Source organism: Schistocerca nitens, chromosome 1 (assembly GCF_023898315.1).
Source record: "Schistocerca nitens isolate TAMUIC-IGC-003100 chromosome 1, iqSchNite1.1, whole genome shotgun sequence".
Taxonomy (NCBI): domain Eukaryota; kingdom Metazoa; phylum Arthropoda; class Insecta; order Orthoptera; family Acrididae; genus Schistocerca; species Schistocerca nitens.
The window spans coordinates 572,071,989-572,078,883 of record NC_064614.1 but is presented as its reverse complement, the minus strand read 5'-3'; positions in this window follow the sequence as shown (position 1 = coordinate 572,078,883).

Sequence of the window (6,895 nt, the reverse complement as noted above, 5' to 3'; positions counted from 1 at the left end):
CTAACCAGTCACCTAGATAAATTTCATTTGAAGCTATATATTATCCACTATAGAATAATATCACACACACACGCACACACACACACACATGCCCGGGGGAGGACTCGAACTTCCGGCGGGATGGGCCGTGCAATTTGTGACATGGCGCCTCTAATCGCGCTGCCACTCTGCGCAGCAGGACATGAATGGATGCAAGTGATCAGACTGGATGCTTATGTATGTGTAATCTGTCATAGTCGTATCTAGACGTATCAGGGGTCCTATATCACTCCAACTACACACGCCCCACACATTACAGAGCGTCCACCAACTTGAACAGTCCTCTGCTGACATACAGGGTCCATGTTTTCGTTAGGTTTGTCTCCATACCCGCCCACGTCCATCCGCTCGATATGATCTGAAACGAGACTCATCGGACGAGGCAACATGTTCCCAGTCATCTACAGTCCAATATCGGCGTTGACGGGCCCAGGTAAGCCGTTGAGCTTTGTGTCGTGCAGTCATCAAGAGTACACGACGATGTTTCGTTGAACGGTTCGCACACTTGTTGAAGGCCCAGCATTGGTATCTGCAGCAATTTGCGGAAGGGTTGCACTTCTGTCACGTTGAACGATTCTCTTCAGTGGTCGTTGATCCCGTTCTTGCAGGATCTTTTCCTGGCCGCAGCGATGTCGGAGAGTTGATGTTTTACCGGATTCCAGATATTCACGGTACACTCGCGAAATGTTCATACGGGAAAATCCCCACTTCATAGCTACCTCGGAGATGCTGTGTCCCATCGCTCCTGCGCCGACTATAACACTACCTTCAGACTCACATAAATCTTGATAACCTGCCATTGTAGCAGCAGCAACTGATCTAAAAACTTCGCCAGACACTTGTTGTCTTATACAGGCATTGCCGACGGCAGCGCCGTATTCTGCCTGTTTACATATTTGTGTATTTGAACACGCATGCGTACACCAGTTTCTTTGCCGCTTCAGTGTAATACCGTTTTACTTTATCCTTTGAGTCTTTCTTTCTTATTAAGGGGCAACGAACACCTAAAACTATTTTTGTTCTTCAATAGAGGTGGAGTTTTGAAAGTTGAAACAACTTTTATTAAAACATGTTTATCATTTACGCTCTTATTCTGCACATTTTAGGCTTTTTCTTTGGGCCAGATGTTGTAATACCTAAAGAACTTCTTGCTTTGAGATTTGTGGTATCGCTTATGAAAGAACACTCGTAGAAGAAGTAATCGAGTCTTCATACAACCTTTACGACGCGCTGCGAAAACAAAGCTAACTGTAAAATAAAGATTACGAAGGCACAGAAGAACACAATCCACTAAAATAGCGTGAGTGAGCGTGGGAAGATTATGTTTAATTTCCGACGTTAGCAGGAGACGTTATCGTTATCTGTTTCTGTGCATGTGCGGTCATTACCGCACTCAAGAGCTTTAAAATTCTGCGCGTGGTGCAATCATTTGATCATTGACATCACCGAACCATTTCAGATGTGGATGGCGGCTGATTTGCACGGTGCACCCACCACAAGTAATCGAGTTTGACCAGAGCCTTTAGTGAGTCCTGGGGACTCAGAACGCTATAAGAGGTAGTGGCGGTAACACGGCCTCCGCACTAGTCGATAGGACGGCCAGGACGCGATCTAAGGCTGGTGTATTCAGGGATCAAAATAAGCAGCAATCCTACAAAATTCTCATTAAAATTTCTGAAGTAATGAGTCGGGAGGTTTCATAGTAATGAACAGTAAGCATGTGATTGTTCAAGGAGGCCAAAGAAGATAGAGGGACGAGAGAGCGACTTGGGGGAATGGTTGGAAGCGGATAGCGGCCTAGTGTGTATGTGGGTGACGAGGGAATGGGAGGAGGCGTGGATGCAGCAGTGAACGAGCACAGGTTTCGGTTAGTCTATGGATCAGACATCTGAATGACGAAACGATGTAATTGAGACATTTCGTACGTATTAGAACAATGTGGTTGAGTAAAAAATACTAAGGCGTTCTGGAGTAAAGGTTGTTGTAATAAGAAAGAGGTGAACAGTTTACTTCAGTAGAAGTAGCTTAGAGAATTTTTGATAGCAGACTGGAGGAAAGTCTGCTGTTACTTAAATACGTTTTCCAAGCAGATGTAGTATTTGTAAGACTGTGAAAACTTGATTAACTGTGGAATAAATGTAATTTTGTAATTCTATTTATATTCGTATGTCTCCCTCTCCGTATCAAGGATTACAAAATGTTGCAACATCGAATAATATTGGTGTCTGTTACTTTCTGTTTTTTTCCATCCAAGTTCATATTATTCAGCGTCACATACTCCAGGGAAGACTAAGATGCAAATGGCGAACTGACTGCAATTGTAGTAATTTCAGTAGGTAACATGTCTGAGAAAAGAGCAACTTACGGAAGAAGTAGTTTGCGCTTTACTGCGTTGAACCCAGTTGGTTACAATGTCGGAATGTAGTATCCACTCGTAGAGTATGTGCACGAAGAGGTTGACCGTGGTCTTCCTACAGTAGCGATTTCTATTGGACGCTCACGATTCGTAGCGGTGGTTACCGTGTGTGATAATCATTGGTGCTCCTACGCGGTCTGTATTATATAAATACATACATGTTCTGGAATGTGAATGTGACTCTCCCCCTCCAGTGTGTACAAGAGTAATCAGAGGCACTCGCGGCGGGCATGAGGTTGTGGTCGGAAATGTTTGTACAATTACGGGCACATATATTTTGGGTGACTGCTATGTTTACGAGTTCACTTCAGATCGACATACTAGACGAAAGCTCACGTCTCCTGGATGAACAAAACATCCCTTATAACGTAACAGTTATTGCTTCTTCCCTGGATTGTTGCAGATTGAACAGGGGCACTATAAGGTCACCCAGAAAGGGGGCCGTTGTTATTCTCGAGAAGATTCGGATGGAACGACCGTGGTAAGCAACTGTTCAGATACAAACCAAATGCCTTCCTCATTTAAACTTTTGGGCCTCAAGCTGACGTAACAAGCTAACCATGCCCGGCTGCAATTATTTGTGCTATTTCTTAGCCGTCATTACATTCTACTGTTGGTATACTGAAGGTTAGGTGTGCTACCAAAAGGACTTCCAAAAGAACTCATATGACTCAATGTTTGCCATACGCAGCGTTTACGTATAGTAGATCAGACTGAAACATATTGCACAAGTTTAATTGATCTTTACATTATAACAACTTAACGTTTAAACACAATTATCAGATTAACGCAACGCATTCGAGTAACAGAGATTACGAACAGCCTTGTGTGATTACCTATGTTATCTGAAAGTTGAATATCGTTGATTAGATATCGACCAGCCTCTAAATTGACTGACATCAGTGTGCCCTTGATCCATCTTGATTGTGTATCTCATTCCACCTCTTTGAGAGGTGAAAGAGAGGGGGGACCGTGCTGGAATTGGTAATGCTATCATTCCGAAGACTAACGTACATATAACAAAAAAACTAGATTTTACAATTAAAATAGTTAGATTGATGTAATTAAAATGTGATAAAAGACCATAACATTGACAGTATTTTTTTTTCAAAATATTGCAGTCGGCATTGCAACATAGATGATCTACATGTACATCTACATAGATACTCCGCAAGCCACCCTACGGTGTGGCGGAGGGTACCTTGTACCACTACTTGTCATTTTCTTACCTGTTTCACTCGCAAATAGAGCGAAGGAAATACGACTGTCTTTAAGCCTCAGTATGAGCCCTAATTTCTCGTATCTTATCATCGTGGTCCTTACGCGCAATATATGTCGGACGCAGTAGAATCGCTCGGCAGTCAGCTTCAAATGACGGTTCACTAAATTTTCTCAGAAGTGTTTCTCGAAAAGAACGTCGCCTCCAGGGATTCCCATTTGAGTTCCCGAAACATCTCCGTAACACTTACGCGTTGTTCGAACCTACCGGTAACAAATTTAGCAGCCTGGCTCTGAATTGCTTCGATGTCTTTCTTCAATCCGACTTGGTACGAATCCCAGACACTCGAGCAGTACTCAAGAATTGGTCACACCATCGTCCTATATGCGGTCTCCTTTACAGGCGAACCACTCTTTCCTAAAATTCTCCCAATACACCGAAGTCGGCCAATCGTCTTCCCTACCACATTTCTCACATGCCCGTTCCATCTCATATCGCTTTGCAACGTTATGCCCAGTCATTTAAACGACTTGACTGTATCAGACAGGACACTAGTATACCATATCCGAACATTACAGGGTTGACCTTCCTACTCATCCGCATTAATTTACATTTTTCTACATTTAGAGCTTGCTGCCATCCATCACACCAGCAGTGTTTGATAGTTAGCTCCCGTTAAGGAAGCGAAGGGAGGGTGGAGAAGCAAGTAGCAAGATCATTAAAACTGATAGGAAAGGAGATGGGGCTGAGAGTGTTGTTAGCAGTGGGTAACCGCGTGAGTGCATTTGTCTGTTGTGAACTGTGGGAAGTGTGGGTGCAGGTGTGGTGGGATAGTTCGAGTGAGTCACAGTTCTCTCACAGTCTCGTGTTAATTCAAAAGTTAACCTGCATGAAGGTAACGTGACACAAGGCAATTTCGAGAGGAATGAATGAAATACATTTTTGAGCAACTGAGAGGATAGGTATCAGACTACCAGTTCAAAGGTCGGAAGTTCCTTCTGTTACTTATCGAATTACTCCTCCCCATCCTCACCCCCTCTCACCCCCCCCCCCCCCACCCACCCAACCACGAACCATGGGCCGTGCCATTGGTAGGGAGGCTTGCATGCCTCACCGATACAGATAGTCGTATCGTAAGTGCAGCCACAGCGGAGGAGTATCTGCTGAGAGACCAGACAAACGTGTGATTCCTGAAGAGGGGCAGCGGTCTTTCCAGTAGACGCAGGAGCAACAGTCTGGATGATTGAATGATCTGGCCTTGTAAAATCAACCAAAACGGCCTTGCTGTGCTGGTTGGGAAACTACAGCCGTAATTTTTCTCGAGGGTATGCAGCTGTACTGCATGGTTAAATGGTGATGGCATCCTCTTGGGTAATGTATTGCGGGGGTAAAATAGTCCTCCTATCGGATCTCCAGGTGGGGACGACTAGGAAGGATATGGTAAACAGGAGAAACAAAACTGGCATTCTGTGGATCGGAATGTGAAATGTGTTGTTGTTGTTGTTGTTGTCTTCAGTCCTGAGACTGGTTTGATGCAGCTCTCCATGCTAATCTATCCTGTGCAAGCTCCTTCATGTCCCAGTACCTACTGCAACCTACATCCTTCTGAATCTGCTTAGTGTATTCATCTCTTGGTCTCCCTCTACGATTTTTACCCTCCACGCTGCCCTCCAATGATAAATTTGTGATCCCTTGATGCCTCAGGACATGTCCTACCAACCGATCCCTTCTTCTAGTCAAGTTGTGCCACAAACTTCTCTTCTCCCCAATCCTATTCAATACCTCCTCATTAGTTACGTGATCTACCCACCTAATCTTCAACATTCTTCTGTAGCACCACATTTCGAAAGCTTCTATTCTCTTCTTGTCCAAACTATTTATCGTCCATGTTTCACTTCCATACAAGGCTACACTCCATACAAATGCTTTCAGAAATGACTTCCTGACACTTAAATCTATACTCGATGTTAACAAATTTCTCTTCTTCAGAAACGCTTTCCTTGCCATTGCCAGTCTACACTTTATATTCTCTCTACTTCGACCATCATCAGTTATTTTGCTCCCCAAATAGCAAAACTCCTTTACTACTTTAAGTGTCTCATTTCCTAATCTAATTCCCTCAGCATCACCCAACTTAATTCGACTACATTCCATTATCCTCGTTTTGCTTTTGTTGATGTTGATCTTATATCCTTCTTTCAAGACACTGTCCATTCCGTTCAACTGCTCTTCTAAGTCCTTTGCTGTCCCTGACACAATTACAATGTCATCGGCGAACCTCAAACTTTTTCTTTCTTCTCCCTGGATTTTAATACCTACTCCAAATTTTTCTTTTGTTTCCTTTACTGCTTGCTCAATATACAGATTGAATAACATCTGGGAGAGGCTACAACCCTGTCTCACTCCCTTCCCAACCACTGCTTCCCTTTCATGCCCCTCGACTCTTAAAAACTGCCATCTGGTTTCTGTACAAATTGTAAATAGCCTTTCGCTCCCTGTATTTTACCCCTGCCACCTTTAGAATTTGAAAGAGAGTATTCCAGTCAACATTGTCAAAAGCTTTCTCAAAGTCTACAAATGCTAGAAACGTAGGTTTGCCTTTCCTTAATCTTTCTTCTAAGATAAGTCGTAAGGTCAGTATTGCCTCACATGTTCCAGTGTTTCTACGGAATCCAAACTGATCTTCCCCGAGGTCGATCTCTACCAGTTTTTCCATTCGTCTGTAAATAATTCGTGTTAGTATTTTGCACCTGTGACTTATTAAACTGATAGTTTGGTAATTTTCACATCTGTCAACACCTGCTTTCTTTGGGGTTGGAATTATTATATTCTTCTTGAAGTCTGAGGGTATTTCGCCTGTCTCGTACATCTTGCTCACCAGATGGTAGAGTTTTGTCAGGACTGTCTCTCCCAAGGCCGTCAGTAGTTCTAATGGAATGTTGTCTACTCTGGGGGCCTTGTTTCGACTCAGGTCTTTCAGCGCTCTGTCAAACTCTTCACGCAGTATCGTATCTCCCATTTCATCTTCATCTACATCCTCTCCCATTTCCATAATATTGTCCTCAAGTACATCGCCCTTATATAGACCCTCTATATACTCCTTCCACTTTTCTGCTTTCCCCTCTTTGGTTAGAACTGGGTTTCCATCTGAGCTCTTGATATTCATACAAGTGGCTCTCTTTTCTCCAAAGGTCTCTTTAATTTTCCTGTAGGCTATATCT